At 41.3% G+C, this 19,001-nt stretch overlaps 1 pseudogene; it reads right to left on the reverse strand.

Annotated features, from left to right (window-relative positions):
- Nucleotides 1-19,001, reverse strand: part of LOC139023741 (inactive dipeptidyl peptidase 10-like) — a 182,417-nt pseudogene that overhangs the window by 34,009 nt on the left and 129,407 nt on the right.

Genomic DNA, 19,001 nt, shown 5'->3' on the forward strand with positions numbered 1-19,001 from the left:
TAAGTATGTAAACTTCCAACTTCAACTGTATATACACACACACACACACACACACAGTGCATTTGGAAAGTTTTCAGACCATTTGACTTTTTCCACATTTTGTTCCATTACAGCTTTTCTAAAATGTATTAAATTGTTGTTTTTTCTCTCAATCTACACACAATACCCCATAATGACAAAGCAAAAACACATTTTTTGAATAAATAAACTGATATCACATTTACATAAGTATTCAGACCCTTTACTCAGTACTTTTTAGAGCCTTGAGTCTTCATGGGTATAACGTTACAAGCCTGGCACACCTGTATTTGGGGAGTTTCTACCATTCTTCTCTGCAGATTCTCTCAAGCTCTGTCAGGTTGGATGGGGAGCATCGCTATTTCAGGTCTTTCCAGAGATGTTCAAATCGGGTTAAAGTCAGGGCTCTGGCTGGGTCACTCAAGGACATATAGAGACTTGTCCCTTGCCACTCCTTCATTGTCTTTGCTGTGTGCTTAGGGTCGTTGTCCTGTTAGAAGGTGAAACTTCGCCCCAGTCTAAGTTCCTGAGAGCTCTGGAGCAGGTTTTCACCAAGGATCTCTGTACTTTAATCTGTTCATCATTCCCTCGATCCTGACTAGTCTCCCAGTCCCTGCCGCTGAAATACACCCCTACAGCAAAATGCTGACACTACCGTGCTTCACCGTAGGGATAGTGCCAGGTTTCCTCCAAACTTGACACTTGGCATTCAGACCAAAGAGTTCATTCTTGGTTTCATCATACCAGGGAATTTTGTTTCTCATGGTCAGAGTCCTTTAGGTGCATCCAGGCTGCATCACATCCGCTCGTGATTGGGAGTCCCATAGGGCGGCGCACAATTTGCCCAGCGTCGTCCAGGTTTGGCCTTGATAGGCTGTCATTGTAAATAATTTGTTCTTAACTGACTTGCCAAGTTAAATAAATGAATAAAATAAATAAAAAGGTCCCTTTCGGCAAAGTCAAAGCGGGCTGTCATGTGCCTTTCACTGAGGAGTGGCTTCCTTCTGGCCACTTCACCATAAAGGCCTGATTGGTGGAGTGCTGCAGACATGGTTATCTTTCTGAAAGGTTCTCCCATTTCCACAGAGGAACTCTGGAGCTCTGTCAGAGTGACCATCAGTTTCTTTTTCACCTCTCTGACCAAGGCCCTTCACCCCCGATTGCTAAGTTTGGCCATGAGGCCAGCTCTAGAAAGAGTCTTGGTGGTTCCAAACCTCTTCCACTGTGTTCTTGGGGACCTTCAATGCTGCAGAAATGTTTTGGCACCCTTCCCCAGATCTGTGCCTCGACACAATCCTGTCTCGGAACTCCTTCAACAATTCCTTCAACATCATAGCTTGGTTTTTTGCTCTGAGCCCTTGGTTCTCTATGGTGTAGTAGGTCAGGGAGTGACTAGGGGGTGTTCTAGCTCAATATTTATATGTTGGTGTTTTGTATGGTTCACAATTAGAGGCAGCTGGTCATCGTTGCCTCTAATTGGGGATCATATTTAGGTAGCCATTTTTCCCACCTGTGTTTGTGGGATATTGTTTTGTGTTTGTGCATGTACACCACTACTTTCACGTTTCGTTATTGTTTTTTGTTTAAAATTTCACCGTAATAAAGATGTGGAACTTCAATCACGCTGCGCCTTGGTCCGCTCATTACGACGATCGTGACAATTAAAATAGTACTGCAGTGTGATTTGATAAGTCATAGTCAATCGATCAATAATATACTATAAGAATACTCTTAGCAAAGGTGTTTATTTAATTTACAATATACACAAACTATGAGAATAGAAAGGTTCAGAACTTTGTGAAACATCACAATGGAAAAATATATGGCAATTAGAAATCAAAACGGGATGTCTTCAGAGACAAATGGGAGGGGTTGAGAGTAGCTGAAGGCTGGGACTAAAAACAAACAGAAGATAACTAATGTAAAACACACTGTCAGTGAGATGTATGTAGGTATAAGCTGAAAGTGGAAGCCTAAGTATTGTTGTCCACTAGTTTACTCCAATTGGGGGAGGGGTGGTAAGGTTAAATAATATACATTTAAAATAATAATATTGGACATGATGCAGACAATTACATTGATGGAAGCCATAATCTATCTGCAAAATTAAAACTGATCTACCTCCTAATTTTTTTCTTCAATGGCTGTCTAGCAATGACCAACAGTCAACTTAACAAAGCTTGAAGAATTTAAAAAGAATGGGCAAATATTGTACAATATAGGTGTGGAAAGCTTTTAGATTTATCCAAAAAGACTCACAGCTGTAATTGCCATCAAAAGGTATTGACTCGGGGGTGTGAATACTTATGGAAATTAGCTGTATTTCGTTTTTCAATAAATGTGCAAACATGTCTAAGAACATGTTTTCACTCTGTCATTATGGGGTATTGTGTGTAAATGGGTGAGCAATGTTAAATCATTAATGTACAAAAATATAAATGCAACAAGCAACAATTTCAGTGATTTTACTGAGTTACACCCCCCCCCCCCCAACACCTCAGATTTCGCTGGTGAAGAAGCCGGATGTGGAGGTCCTGGGCTGGCGTGGTTACACGTGGTTGTGAGGCCGGTTGGAACATGTAGACTTTCATTCCATCTGTAAATACCAATAAAATAGTTAAATGATGAGCCTAATTGGTTTAGCCATGGAAAAAGTCGGGAACCTTCCCGCTAACCATGATTGGCTGAGATAATGGATGGGCTGGACATGCTGAGAGATGAGTTTGGATTGGTCTGCCATATTGCATGCTTCTGTCTATAACTTGAGCTGCTTGGTATGTGTTGATAGTCCTTTCTACAGCGCTGTTTTTGAAAGACATAACTTTATCTATCGAACTACAAAAGTTTTGCTACTTTTCTCAATATTGATGCCTTAAATTTAGCAGGCTCTATCGACAGATCAGTTGGAAAAAGTGATGGGCTACTTTCTGCACATGCTACGATCAAAATCAAATTTATTTATATAGCCCTTCTTACATCAGCTGATATCTCGAAGTGCTGTACAGAAAGACGATCAGTGTGAACCGGAGTGACTTGACACAGCGGCGCTGGCCAAATAACACGGAACCCAAACCGGCAGCGCGCGTGCGCTATCGTGCATAAATGTATTTTGTCCCCCTACACCAAACGCGATCACGACACGCAGGTTAAAATATCAAAACAAACTCTGAACCAATGACATTAATTTGGGGACAGGTCGAAAAGCATTAAACATGTATGGCAATTTAGCCAGTTAGCTTGCACTTGCTAGCTAACATGAATTTGTCCTATTTAGCTAGCTTGCTGTCGCTAGCTAATTTGTCCTGGGATATAAACATTGAGTTGTTATTTTACCTGAAATGCACAAGGACCTCTACTCCGACAATTAATCCACACACAAAACGGCCAACCGAATCTTTTCTAGTTATCTCTCCTCCTTCCAGACTTTTTCATCTTTGAACTTATATGGTGATCGCATTTAAACTTTCATTGTATTACCACGACAACCGGCAACACAGTTCGTCTTTCAATCACCCACGTGGGTATAACCAATGAGGAGATGGGAGAGGCAGGACTTTCAGAGCGATCTGATTCAGAAATAGGAATGACTTCGATTTTAGCTCTTGGCATCGCAGACGCTCGTTGGCGTGTGCGAGCAGTGTGGGTGCAATAATTGAATAACATGGATTTCTACATTTATTTTGCGACGCTCGCGCACACGACGTGTCCGGTCTGGTCAGCATGTAAGATGTAGCTACAAACAAAACAGAGTTACTGTAACTGGTTCCGTTCTGTCATGAAGCGTTCATCCATGTATACAGGTAAGAGTCTAGCTACATTCAGATATTATACGTTTCTACTTTTGTCAGAAAGTCGTTTAAATTTCAAGATTAAGCGTGCTGTTAGCTAGCTAGTGAATGTTAGCTCGCTAGCTAACGTTACGTGTATGATCTGTGTAGTAATATTCAAATCAGAAAACCATTTGCATTGCTAGTTATAGCCTAATTTTTGCTAGCTAACATTGAACCTAGCTTTTTAGCTACCTGCAGATTCTACAGTTATGACAATATCTGTATTGGTAGCAGTATAAATTGGGATTATGCCGGTTAATTTTTGTAGCTAGCTACATGTCTAAACAAAAAAGACTCCACGACCCGTCAAGTGAGCCAGGTATGTCTGGGGTTGATTACGGCCATCTGTTGTATTTCATGTTTACATGTCTAGAGAATAGTGACCCGTCCACTTAGCTAGATGTGGCTGGGGGGTGGTTATAGCGGTTCCTTCACATGACCCATCAATTTAGACAAGTGTGTCGGGTAAGCATCATAATTATTAAAAATGTATACAATATTTTTCTGGACACTTTGTTTTTGATATTGCTACAATGCAAGTAACCATTTCACTGTACCATTTACACCTTCTGTATCCTGTGAATGTGACAAATACATGTAAATTTTATTTGATATAGTGTGTGTGTGTGTGTTTACCAGAGACAGTAATCTGGTACACTACTCACTCTGTTTTTAGCACATGGCCTCACATGTGAATCCTTAAAAAAATGGTGGGACTAAGGCTTAAGAGGGTGTGAACAATGCTGAATATGTGTAGACAAAGGAGCTCTCCAGTAGGTGTACCAAAATATTCAAGGGGCAATTTCTGAAAGTTTCTCAACTTTCGAAGCAGAATTACTTTCCCATTTTTCCTCAACTGCAGTGTATGATGTACCATTGTCTCTCCTTTTATCCAATGTAAAAAACACAATTTCAAATGTTGCTACATAAGACCGAATCGAGATGGTTAGTTACAAATTCTCTAAAACAACGTTGGAGGCAGCTTTTGTAGAGAAATTAACATTTAAATCTATGGCAAAAGCTCTGGTGGGCATTCCTGCAGTCAGCATGCCAATTTCACGCTCCCTCAAAACTTGAGAAATCTGTGGCATTGTGTTGTGACAAAACTGCACATTTTAAAGTTTTGTTGTCCTCAGCACAAGGTGCACCTGTGTAACGATCATGCTGTTCAATCAGCTTCTTGATATTCCACACCTGTCAATTGGATGGTGAGAATGAATGTCATTCCAATTCATCTGTTCTGTTATATTTCATCAAATCTGACTAACTCAGTGCACAGATTGCTATGAATCTGATGGTGTTTGCATATTTAGGTAAAAAGACAAATAATGTCCCGTTTTGGAACACTGACAAGAGCATAAAATATATATCTGATTGGGCCCACCCATGCTTATGCCCCTGCAGTGGAGTCCAAATCATGACAAAGGATTTGTTTTCCCCTTTACAGCAGGTCTGAGTCTTGGCAAATCAAAGGCTACAGAGGCAGAAATGCTACAGGCAATGTCAACCTGCCTGCAAGGGAGGCAGTGGGAGGGCCAATAAGTAAGGAGATGAAAGAGTTCTTAAGTTAAAAGCATCAAAGCCCGTTCCGACAGTGTCTTTTTATTGGTTTATTGTATATCTAATTTGTGTTTCAAGAAGCTTGTGCAAGAAATTATTATTTTTAGGCTTTTTATAAAATATTTTGGCTTGTTCATCTATTTTGTGGCGCAATACATGTGTTTAAACTGTTCTTGAATAATAATAAAATAAAGATATGCATAACAGTTTTTACATGGACAAAGGTTTACACAATTCTGTTCCAAGTTACTGCTCTAGTTGTGTTGCACGGAATGACAACAGCTAAGATTAGTATAGACCCTAAAAATCTTGCTTTTCAAGAGTGTACAACATCAGAAAGGTCCTTGTTGATACATTTTGTTTTCCTATTCTTAGCTCGGGCTCTTATCCTTTCAACGAAAAGAAGCTTACGTCACAAAATGGCAACTACTTTTAAACATCTAATCACACTTCATGGAATGGCATGTTGAAATCATGGTGTGTTTTGGTCAAATCAGATCAATGTGTTCTCAACCTCACTCCGATATTTAAATGTACTGTAGTTGATTAATAGTCAAGTACAGTTTTCAAACTCAGTACCGAAATTAAGAAATTACTGTCGGCTGTCTTTGAGTGGGTGAACAAAGGTTGAAATGTCATTGAACGACGTCTCAACCAAATTTAAACACATTTCCATGTTGAAATGACATGGTGTGCCCAGTCGCAAGAGCTGTGTTGAGCAGCAGCTCTCGAGGCCCATCGTAACTAGGCTATTGCTTTCTCCCAGCTGAGCTCAGTCCTCCCCTTTAAAACATACAGTTCATTAGTCTAACATGGCTAGATGAGTCCCGTACCACAGATCCCAAACCCGTTATAGCCCTGCTCTACCATGACCTTTTTCTGGCATAATCGGGTCTCTGGATGGCACTGTTATAGTGATGGTTGGTTGCTTCGTATTAGATCACAGAGGAGATGAGAACTACAAGAATAGATGCAGTAGAATGGCATATCACAGGCAAAATACAGTACACCAACTCTTATTTAACCAGGTAAGTTGACTGAGAACACATTCTCATTTACAGCAACGACCTGGGGAATATTTACAGGGGAGAGGAGGGGGATGAAAGAGACAATTGTAAACTGGGGATTATTAGGTGACCATGATGGTTTGAGGCCCAGATTGGGAATTTAGCCAGGACACCGGGGTTAAAACCCCTACTCTTACAATAAGTGCCATGGGATCTTTAATGACCTCAGAGAGTCAGGGCACCCGTTTAACYTCCCATCCGAAAGACGGCACCCTACACAGGGCAGTGTCCCCAATCACTGCTCTGGGCCATTGGGATACTTTTTAGACCAGAGGAAAGAGTGCCTCCTACTGTCCCTCCAACACCACTTCCCACAGCATCTGGTCTCCCATCCAGGGACTGACCAGGACCAACACTGCTTAGCTTCAGAAGAAAGCCAGCAGTGGTATGCASGGTGGTATGCTGCTTATTCTGAGAAAAAAAGAAGGGAGAAGGCAATCCATTAGCTTTTTCGTCGACTCCCTCTYTTAGCCTGCCTCTCTTGCGGGTATGAGCAAGATTCTCATTGTGTGTGTCGCGTGCGTGCGATCAGAACTTGATGTGGTTTATTAATAAMATTACCTCCTACAAACCTCTGACTCTCATTCTTGGTCTGGGCGAGGCGAACATTCGGCTACCCCTACCCCACCACTCCCTTGCCTCTCCGAGGGTTAGCTCCACTCCAACSCTTCAGATCAGAGGATGGGAGAGCATTACCTTGCCTTACCATGGCATATCACAGCATTTCCCGCCCATCACGCTACAGATCTCTACAACCACCATTGCCGTTCTCTTCAAAGGAAGCCCGCCTGCGTCGATATGAATAAAACAAAAGATTTTCTAACCAGGATGAAAAAGCTAAACCCTTAAAAGCCCTGTGCAGGATGAATTATTAATTGCACCTGTGATATGAAGCTGTTTCTCCTTTATGCCCCCTGAAATAGTTTGGTTGTAGCCAGGAGAGGGCTTTGGGTACAAGGCTGCTCTAGGGGATGTTCTCATCAACAGAATTTGAATTTCACAGTCAGTGTCAATAGCTGTGTGCATCCTGTTTCTCGGTACAACAGAAGGACCCTCTATGGACAGCTGTTTGTGTCCTTACACGCTCTACATCCTTGAAGTGGTAGTATTGCTTGAACACTACACTGGAGTAAAGACAATGCAGGGATCATTTAGGTAGCCTAGTGGTTATGAGTGTTGGGCCAGTAACTGAAAGGTTGTTGGTTCGATTCCCTGAGCTGGCAAGGTGGGAAAAAATGCAGTTCTGCCCTTGAGKAAGGCAGTTAACCAACAACAACTGCTCCCCGGGCGCCGATGACGTGGACGTCTGTTAAGGCGGCCCACCTGTCTGATTCAGAGCAGTTGGGTTAAATGCGGAAGAAACATTTCGGTTGATGTATGTATGTATTCCGTTATGCAACTGACTAGGTATCCCCTGTTAGACCCAATACTGATTAGACTAACTTACATTGGGGTACTGGCACTGTTGGCCCAGRTCTTACCTAGGGTTGAAAGTGTATTTTTGGCTAAACTCTTACCTTGGGGTAAGGGTACTGTTGGCCCTTGGGGTAGAGGGAGCCAGTGAAGCGAGGCAGGATCATGTTGGGTACCAGGGTGTTGTTAAGGGTGAGGTAGGCCAGTCGGGACCCGTCAGGGGACCACCAATGAGCCACTTGAGAGTGCAGCATTTCCTCTGTAAATTATTATTATTATTTTTTAACCTGTTTATACCAAGTGGTAAATTTACTCTAACTCTGTCAATATTGCAGACGACACAACAGTGGTAGGCCTGATCATCGACAACGACGAGACAGCCTATAGGGAGGAGGTCAGAGACCTGGCCGGGTGGTGCCAGAATAATGACCTATCCCTCAACATAACCAAAACTAAGGAGATGATTCTGGACTACAGGAAAAGGAGGACTGAGCACGCCCCTATTCTCATCAACAGGGCTGTAGTGGAGCTGTAGTTGAGAGCTTCAAGTTCTTTGGTGTCCACATCAACAACAAACTATCATGGTCCAAACACACCAAGACAGTCGTGAAGAGTGCACGACAAAGCCTATTCCCCCTCAGTAAAAAAAAAAAGATGTGGCATGGGTCCTGAGATCCTCAAAAGGTTCTACAGCTGCAACATCGAGTATTCTGACTGGTTGCATCACTGCCTAGTATGGCAATTACTCGGCTGCAAGGCACTAGAGGGTAGTGCGTCCGGCCCAGTACATCACGGGGGCTAAGCTGCCTGCCATCCAGGACCTCTACACCAGGCGGTGTCAGAGGAAGGACCTAAAAATACTCAAAGACCCCAGTCACCCTAAAAATACTCTGTTCTCTCTACTACCGCATGGCAAGCGGTACCGGAGTGCCAAGTCTAGGACAAAAAGGCTTCTCAACAGTTTTTACCCCCAAGCCATAAGACTTCTGAACAGGTAATCAAATGGCTACCCGGACTATTTGCATTGTGTGCCCCCCCCCCCCCAAACCCCACCCCTCTTCTTTACGCTGCTGCTACTCTCTATTTATCATATATGCACAGTCACTTTAACTATACATTCATGTACATACTACCTCAATTGGGCCGACCAACCAGTGCTCCCGCACATTAGCTAACCGGGCTATCTGCATTGTGTCCCGCCACCCACCACCCGCCACCCCCTCTTTTACGCTACTGCTACTCTCTGTTCATCATATATGCATAGRCACTTTAACCATATCTACATGTACATACTACCTCAATCAGCCTGACTAACCGGTGTCTGTATGTAMCCTCGCTACTTTTATAGCCTCGCTACTGTATACAGCCTGTCTTTTTACTGTTGTTTTATTTCTTTACTTACCTATTGTTCACCTAATACCTTTTTTSCACTATTGTTTAGAGCCTGTAAGTAAGCATTTCACTAAGGTCTACACCTGCTGTATTCGGCGCACGTGACAAACTTTGATTTGATTTATTTAAATCAATTTATATAATTAAAACTGTAAACAACAAATCATGAAGCCACTGAGCTGAGAAGCATSTCAAAATACATTCACAGCACTGTACGTTTGGCAGGTATTTAGAATTTWAAAAAAATGCAAGGACGCTCTTTTTATTTTGAATGATCAGCCTTTTTTTAGATCCTTTTCTCTTTCCACTTTTTTATTCCTCCAGAAATAATGATGTGCATGTGTACTGCTCAATTCTGTCMGCATGTACAAAGTGTGTTGAGTAGAATGAATCTGAGAGGCTGAACCATTATGCWGTAGGAGTGCCAGGAAGGCAGAAATAATGTGGGAGACGACATAATTATCAGCATTTTCACTCTCCATTGGCCAATTCAATAAAATATGTAAAAATAGCTGGAAATTTTGGGGGTGGTCATTGTAATTGGTTTTAAGTTACCTATSGTAATAACAATGTACTTCCCATAATGAACGAACATAAAACCAGGGTTGGGAAGGTTACTTTCTAAATAAAATCTGTAGTTACCTGTCCAATTGCAACCAATTGTAAACTTTTGGATCACCCAAACTCAGTAAGGTAATCTGATTACTTTCCCCTTAAGAGGCATTAGAAGAAGACAAATGTATGTTACCAATTGAACGATATCTATTGCAGGCCTGGCGCACTAAAGAATCATTTTGATAGCTCATGTTGACCACTAGTGTGTGCCACGGAATGTATTTGACTCTAACCACAAAAATTAAGGAAATTAAAAGGGGGGGGGGGGGGGTTTGGCAGACAAGAAAATTGCCTGCTGAAAACGCCCCACCCTTCTAATTTCCCTTAATTTTGTGGCTAGAGTCAAATACTTTCTAATGAACAAACTTCACATCAGGATAGGCAACTGAAATGAATAATTCATGGTACAGTTGAAGTCAGAAGTTTACATACACTTAGGTAGTCATTAAAACGTGGTGTTTTCAACCACTCAACAAATTTCTTTTTTAACAAACTATAGTTTTGGCAAGTCGGTTAGGACATCTACTTGTGCATGACAAGTCATTTTTCCAACAATTGTTTACAGACAGATTATTTCACTTATAATTCACTGTATAACAATTCCAGTGGGTCCGAAGTTTACATACACTAAGTTGGACTGTGCTTTGAAACAGCTTGGAAAATTCCAGAAAATGTCATGGCTTTAGAAGCTTCTAAAGCAAATTGACAGAATTTGAGTCAATTGGAGGGGTACCTGTGGATGTACTTAAGGCCTACGTTCAGACTCAGTGCCTCTTTGCTTGACATCATGGAAAATCAAAAGAAATCAGCCAAGACCCAGAACTAGACCAAGTCTAGTTCATCCTTGGGAGCAATAGCCAAACGCCTGAAGGTACCACGTTCATCTGTACAAACAATAGTACGCAAGTATAAACACCATGGAACCACGCAGCTGTCATACCGCTCAGGAAGGAGATGCGTTCTGTCTCCTGGAGATGAACGTACCTTGGTGCGAAAAGTGCAAATCAATCCCAGAACAACGGCAAATGACCTTGTGAAATCTCAACTAGGAACCAAGTCGTAGCAATGAATAATTGAATGCGTACGCTTTCACGCGAAGGGGGGGGGGGGATTCTGGCAGGGGGGAGATTTTCGGCACAACACCAAATCGCCGTAGACGATGCTTGGATAATCTTTGGATGCCGACAGCAGTCGCACCGTTAGAAGAAACAGCTTGGACTGTAGCCTGCAAAAGCCAATTCCTGCTCTTTCCCGCGATCCATCAAACACATTGGTGTGTCATCATAGTTGTCTCTGACTTGTGGTTAGACTCACTCAGCGTGAACAAACTTAAACTTGCGGCATTTTTCAATGCTGATTTGAATGTCATTGAGAAAATCGAGGTGTCCGATTTTGTTATTTTATATTTCTTCAAACATTTCTGAATTTAAAGTATTCTAGTTTTTCAAAAGTATCTGTAATGTGATTATAATATTTTATTTATTTATGGACATTAACCATTGTTGACCATAATTATCAGGAACAGTGGCCGTCTTACCTTCATATAACCAATCAGCGATCCCATTAAAGACCACTCCTTCTTGTACCGAGGACGTCAGTCTCCAAGAGCTTCTTTTGACATCCTTCTGGTAGTAAATGTTATTTTCAAAGACACACACCTGATGAGGAAGACAGATGGTTCACTAATAGGCAGATATCAAATCTACTACAGGCACCTACATTTCGTTTAGGTTCCTGATTCGTAATAAGAGCATTGCTCATCATTATCACTAAAACACCTTTGTGTGGAGGCGTTTGTGTATAACACACCGCTGCACGGCTTTTCTAGATAACTGATTACATGGTTGGCCAGGTATAAATACTGCAGAAAGTAGATAAAGATGTTATCAAACGGTTAATTACTTATCTACACAGTCAAATCGCAAGAGTTAAGTCAACTCTTATGTAGTCAAATTGAACACTTTTGAGGTTTAAATGTCCCATCACCATTTGGTGTTACCTACTCTGGTCATGGTGTTATTTTTGGAGTTAAAACTACACTAAATGGAGTAAATATCCAACTCGCAGAGTTTTACTTAAATGTACCTTCAGAAAGTATTCACYCCCCTTGACATTTTCCACATTTTGTTGTTACAGCCTGCATTTAAAAAGGATTACATGCAGATTTGTTTTGTCACTGGCCTACACACAATACCCTAATGTCAAAGTGGTATTGTGTCTTTCGAAATGCTTACAAATTAATTAAAAATGAAAAGCTGAAACGTATTGAGTCAAAAATTATTCAATTATGGCAAGCCTAAATAAGTTCAGGAGTAAAAATTTGCTAAAGTAATAATAATAATTAGCATTTTCATTTTTTGAACTACCTCATCTCTGTACCCCACACAAAATCAAATATAATCAAATGTATTTATTAAACCCTTCTTACATCATCAGCTGATGTCACAAAGTGCTGTACAGAAACCCAGCCTAAAACCCCAAATAGCAAGCAATACAGGTGTAGAAGCACGGTGGCTAGAAAAAATTCCCTAGAAAGGCCAGAACCTAGGAAGAAACCTAGAGGGACCCGGCTCTGATGGGTGGCCAGTCCTCTTCTGGCTGTGCCGGGTGGAGATTATAACAGAACATGGCCAAGATGTTCAAATGTTCATAAATGACCAGCATGGTCAAATGATAATAATCACAGTGATTGTAGAGGGTGCAGCAGGTCAGCACCTCAGGAGTAAATGTCAATTGGCTTTTCATAGCCGATCATTCAGAGTATCTCTACCGCTCCTGCTGTCTCTAGAGAGTTGAAAACAGCAGGTCTGGGACAAGGTAGCACGTCCGTAATTATCTGTAAGGTCCCAAAGTCGAGCAGTGYATTTCAAACAGATTCWTCCACAAAGACCAGGGAGGTTTTCCAATGCCTTGCTAAAAAGGGCACCTATTGGTAGATGGGTAAAAATAAATTACATTGAAAATCCCTATTAGCGTGTTGAAGTTATTAATTACTCTTGGGATGGTGTATCAATACACCCAGTCACTACAAAGATACAGGCGTCCTTCCTAACTCAGTTGCTGGAGAGGAAGGAAACCACTCAGGGAGTCCAATGGGGACTTTAAAACATTTAGAGTTTAATGGCAGTGATAGGAGAAAAGTGAGGATGGATCAACAACATTGTAGTTACTCTACAATACTAACCAAATTGACAGAATGAAAAGGAAGGTTGTACAGAAAAAAACATTCCAAAACATGCATCCTGTTTGCAAAAAGGCACTAAAGTAATACTGCGAAGAGTGTGGCAAAGCAATTACATTTTTGTTATAAATACAAAGAGTTATGTTTGGGGCAAATCCAATACATTAGTGAATACACCATAGTACCACTGTCATATTTTCTAGTATAATGGGGGCTGCAGTATAATGGGGGCTGGTATGCTTGTAATTGTTAAGGATTGGGGAGTTTTTCAGGATAAAAAAGAAACCAAATGGAGCTAAGCACAGGCAAAATCCTAGAGGTAAACCTAGTTGAGTCTGCTTTCTACCAGATACTAGGAGATTAATTCACATTTCATCAGGACAATAACCTAAAACACAAGGCCAAATCTTCACGGGAGTTGCTTACCAAGAATACAATGAATGTTCCGGAGTGGCCAAGAATCAACTTGAAATTCTATGGCAAAACTGGAAAATGGTTGTCTAGCAACGACCAACTTGATAGACCTTGAWTTTTTTACAGAATAATGGGCAAATGTTGCACAATCCAGGAYTGGAAAGCTCAGCTGTGATCGCTGCCAAAGGTGGTTCTACAAAGTATTGAATCCGGGTTGTGAATACTTATGTAAATTAGATTTCTGTATTTTATTTTCAATAAATTAGCAAAAGTTTCTAAAGTATTTTCACTTTTTCTTTATCGGGAATTTTATGTAGATGGGTGAGAACAATTTAATACATTTTAAATTCAAGCTGTAACAAAATGTGGAGTAAGTCAACGAGTATGAATTCTTTCTGAAGGCAGTGTAACTCCAATAGCCACTTGACTGTTTTCAGTGTCTCTTTTAATTGACTCCCGTGCCATTTTATACTTGTGTGTATTGTTTTTTCATTAACCATCACTCCAGCCGAGTACATTTCTCTTTTGGGTTACTTTGAGTTATAAGGGTGAAAGCCTTATTTGAATATTTCTGAATGTGWCACTTTATGGTGGTTTGAAATGTGATTTCCAATCTCTGTTGGATCCAACTTAAAGGAAGATATCCAGAAATGTTACATCACCCACAGCTTGCATTTAGAATGCCTGCCATAGTAGGGAAGAAAATACAGTTCATGGAAACTARGTACACAATGTAAAATGGAACAACTCTCACACAACGGTTGCTATACAGTAAATCCAACCACTTACAGATTGGATTAGTTTAGAAAAWMMWWMMTTWKRWWRRTTMGWGTAGCATWAGATAAACAATGTACAGTTGAAGTCGGAAGTTTACWTACGRCTGAGCCAAATACATTTAAACTCAGTTTTTCATAATTCCTGACATTTAATCCTAATAAAAATTCCCTGTKTTCGGTCAGTTAGAATCACCACTTTATTWTAAGAATATGAAATGTCTGAATAATAGTAGAGTAATTTATTTCAGCTTTCATCACAATCCCAGTTGGTCAGAAGTTAACAATCATTCAATTAGTATTTGGTAGCATTGCCTTTAAATTGTTTAACTTGGGTCAAACGTTTCGGGTAGCCTTCCACAAGCTTCCCACAATATATTGGGTGAATTCTGGCCCATTCCTCCTGACAGAGCTGGTGTAACTGAGTCAGGTTTGTAGGCCTCCTTGCTCGCACATGCTTTTTCAGTTCTGCCCACACATTTTCTATAGGATTGAGGTCAGGGCTTTGTGATGGCCACTCCAATAACTTGACTTTGTTGTCCTTAAGCCATTTTGCCTCAACTTTGGAAGTATGCTTGGGGTCATTGTCCTTTTGGAAGACCCACTTGCGACCAGGCTTTAAATTCCTGACTGATGTCTGGAAATGTTGCTTCAATATATCCACATAATTTCCCTTCCTCATGATGCCATGTATTTTGTGAAGTGCACCAGTCCCACCTGCAGCAAAGCATCCCCACAACATGATGCTGCCACTCCCGTGCTTCACGGTTGGGATGGTGTTCTTCGGCTTGCAAGCATCCGCCTTTTCCCTACAAACATAACGATGGTCATTATGGCCAAACAGTTCTATTTTTGATTTATCAGACCAGAGGACATTTCTCCAAAAAGTACTTTCTTTGTCCCCATGTGCAGTTGCAAACCGTTGTCTGGCTTTTTTTATCGCAGTTTTGGAGCAGTGGCTTCTTCCTTGCTGAGCGGCCTTTCAGGTTATGTCGATATAGGACTCGTTTTACTGTGGATATAGATACGTTTGAAACCTGTTTCCTCCAGCATCTTCACAAGGTCCTTTGCTGATGTTCTGGGATTGATTTGCACTTTTAGCACCAAAGTACGTTCGTCTTTAGGAGACAGAACGCCTCTCCTTCCTGAGCGGTATGACGGTTGCGTGGTCCCATGGTGTTTTATACTTGTGTACTATTGTTTGTACAGATGAATGTGGTACCGTCAGGCATTTGGAAATTGCTCACAAGGATGAACCAGACTTGTGGAGGTCTACAATTTCAGGTCTGAGGTCTTGGCTGATTTCTTTTGATCTTTCCCATGATATCAAGCAAAGAGGCACTGAGTTTGAAGGTAGGCCTTGAAATACATCTACAGGTACACCTCCAATTGACTCAAATGATGTCAATTAGCCTATCAGAAGCTTCTAAAGCCATGACATCATTTTCTGGAATTTTCCAAGCTGTTTAAAGGCACAGTCAACTTAATGTATGTAAACTTCTGACCCACTGGAATTGTGATACAATTCATTATAAGTGAAATAATCTGTCTGTAAACAATTGTTGGAAAAAATACTTGTGTCATGCACACATGCACAGTAGCTGTCCTAAACAACTTGCCAAAACTATAGTTTGTTAACAAGAAATTTGTGGAGTGGTTGAAAAACAATTTTTAATGACTCCAACCTAAGTGTATGTAAACTTCCGACTTCAACTGTATTACCTTGACTAACCAGTGCCACGCACATTGTCTCTGTACCGCTACTTATGTATATAGCCTCACTGTTATTTTACTGCTGCTCTTTAATTATTTGTTACTTTTATTTCTTATTTTTTTAGGTATTCTTCTTAACTGCATTGTGGGCTAGGGACTTGTAAGTATGCGTTTCACTGTAAGGTCTACAAATGTTTTATTTGGTGCATGTGACAAATAACATTTGATTTACAGTGTGAAAAGTAAAGTTCAATGACATAAATCTGATAAGTCAGAAACTATAAAACAAATCAAGGTCAATGACACACACTACTGGTCCNAAGTCAGAAACTATAAAACAAATCAAGGTCAATGACACACACTACTGGTCCTCAGATGGCTGCTGTTCAGTTCATTGTTTGGTGTGGGTATGGCGTAGTGGAGGCTGCTGAGGGGAGAWRGGCTCATAATGGCTGGAATGGAGTAAATTGAATAGAATCATTCCAGCCATTATTAAGAGCCATCCTCCCCTCAGCAGCCTCCACTGGTATGGCYGCCATCTTAATATGGTCAGATGGTGACCACATGACCCATCAGGTGACTTGGCAGCTATTTTGGAGGGGCACTTTTTGCACTGTGATAGTGAGTTTGATAGTGAACTGGGGATTTACTTCAGAATATCCGCAACACCATGTTTACTCTTTCGGTGGATTGAATTTCACAAAACAATTTCACAAAACAACATAGAGCAATGGCTTGATTAATTGTACCGTTTCTTTTTTTTGTCCTGATAATTGGTTCCTTTTACAGCTTTTGTTTACACTTTCTCTCATGTKAAAAATAAACCTTCAAACATTCACATTTGAGCAAAGGGGGTCTGAATGATTTCTACATAATAACGTTACATAGATGTGATTGAAAATGAGAGTCAAAGCAACGTATTTGGTTGGRAAAACACAGAATAAAATATATTGGAGCCATACTTGCAAACATAAGCAACCATTTACATTTAAACAGTTTCTCCAGCTCAAAATGCATATCGACTAATTAAAATCATCAATTTACTTGCTTGTGACAAAACGCTAAATTGTAGCTGGTCCCATCAGATAACATGGCACACAGTAGCCGCCATTTTTGGTGTTGCCCAAAGCCGACACCAAAAATGCTCTCAAAGCTCTTCATTYMACKRTGAACAAACTGGAGACCACATTTCCGGAAGCAGCGTTCATTGCTGCCGGGGTCTTTAAAAGTCATTTGAGGACCGTGCTTCCGAATTATTAACACAGACTGTCTAACTCGCGGAAATTCTACTCTTGACAACTGCTAAACAAACACCTTTTCAATATGAATATAAGGTCTTCTCCCGTCCTGCTTTTGACAAATCCGACCATGACTCCATCTTGCTTCTCCCAAGTGGTGCAGCGGTCTAAGGCACTGCATCTCAGTGCTAGAGGTGTCACTACAGACCCTGGTTCGATCCAAGGCTGTATCACAACTGGCCGTTATTGGGAGTCCCATAGGGCGGCGCACAATTGGCCCAGAGTCGTTAGGGTTTGATCGGGGTAGGCTGTCATTGTAAAAAATATTTTTTTCTTCCTGACTTGTCTAGTTATATAAAGGTTAAATAAAATAACCTACAAAGACTCAAGAAGGAAGTTCTGGTGGTGAGGTTTGTACAACGTTGAACCGACCAATAAGACTTCATGCTCAAGACTGTTTTGATCGTGGACTGGAATATATTCCGGGTCGCCTCTGGAGATAAATGAATACGCCGATTCAGTCACCAGATTCTGTTATTTTACTGCTGCTCTTTAATTATTTGTTACTTTTATTTCTTATTTTTCTAGGTATTCTTCTTAACTGCATTGTGGGCTAGGGACTTGTAAGTATGCGTTTCACTGTAAGGTCTACACATGTTTTATTTGGTGCATGTGACAAATAACATTTGATTTACAGTGTGAAAAGTAAAGTTCAATGACATAAATCTGATAAGTCAGAAACTGAATATATTCGGAATATATTCCGGGTCGCCTCTGGAGATAAATGAATACGCCGATTCAGTCACCAGATTCTGATAAGTCAACGTGGACTACATTCGCAGTCTCCACTGAGGATGTATGTTAGTAATTCAAACCTAAACCCTCGCAAGGCTACCGGCCCAGATGGCATCAATAGTCATTCCCTCAGAGCTTGTGCAGACCAGCTGGCTGTTGTGTTCTGACATTTTACATCTCTAACTCAGGCCGCTGTACCTGCCTGCTTCAAGATGTCCACTATCATCCCTGTGCCCAAGAAAGGGAAAGTATCTGTACTGAATGAATACCGACCAGTAGCACTCACTTCCGTCATCATGAAGTGCTTAGAGAGTCTAGTCAAAGACCATATCACCTCCTCCCTCCCCAACACACTTAACCCTCTGCAGTTCACCTACCTCCCTGACATATCCACGGACGACGCAATCTCCATTGCATTGCCCTTACCAACCTAGACAAAAGGAATGCATACGTGAGGATGATGTTTGGACTACAGCTCTGCCATCAGTACCATAGTGCCCTATAAGCACATTGTAAAGTTCACGGCCCTGGTTCTGAACTCCTCCATTTGCAACTGGGTCCTGGACTTCCTGACGGGATGCTCCCAGGTGGTGAAGGTAGGTAACATTACTTCCGACACTGATTCTCAACACAGGAGCCCCACAAGGGTGCTTCCTCAGCAGGGCCTCTGTAGAGCCAGTCAATAACTTCAAATTCTTCGGCGTACACATCTCAGAGAAGCTGAAATAGTCAAACCACACGGACACTGGTGAAGAAGGCACTACTGCYACTCTTAAACATCAGGATGATAAATAAATCTGCCCTGTCCCTGAGGGCCCTCAGTGTTCTACAGGAGCACCATCAAYAGCATACTGTCGAGCGGCATCACGGCCTGGTATGCAACTCCACCGCAGCGGACCACAAGGTGTTTCAGAGGGTGATACGTGCAGCCAAACGCACCATTGGGTGCACACTGCATGTCCTCCAGGACACATACATACAAAATGTAAACA

This window comes from Salvelinus sp. IW2-2015, linkage group LG36 (genome assembly GCF_002910315.2).
Source record: "Salvelinus sp. IW2-2015 linkage group LG36, ASM291031v2, whole genome shotgun sequence".
Lineage (NCBI taxonomy): Eukaryota > Metazoa > Chordata > Actinopteri > Salmoniformes > Salmonidae > Salvelinus > Salvelinus sp. IW2-2015.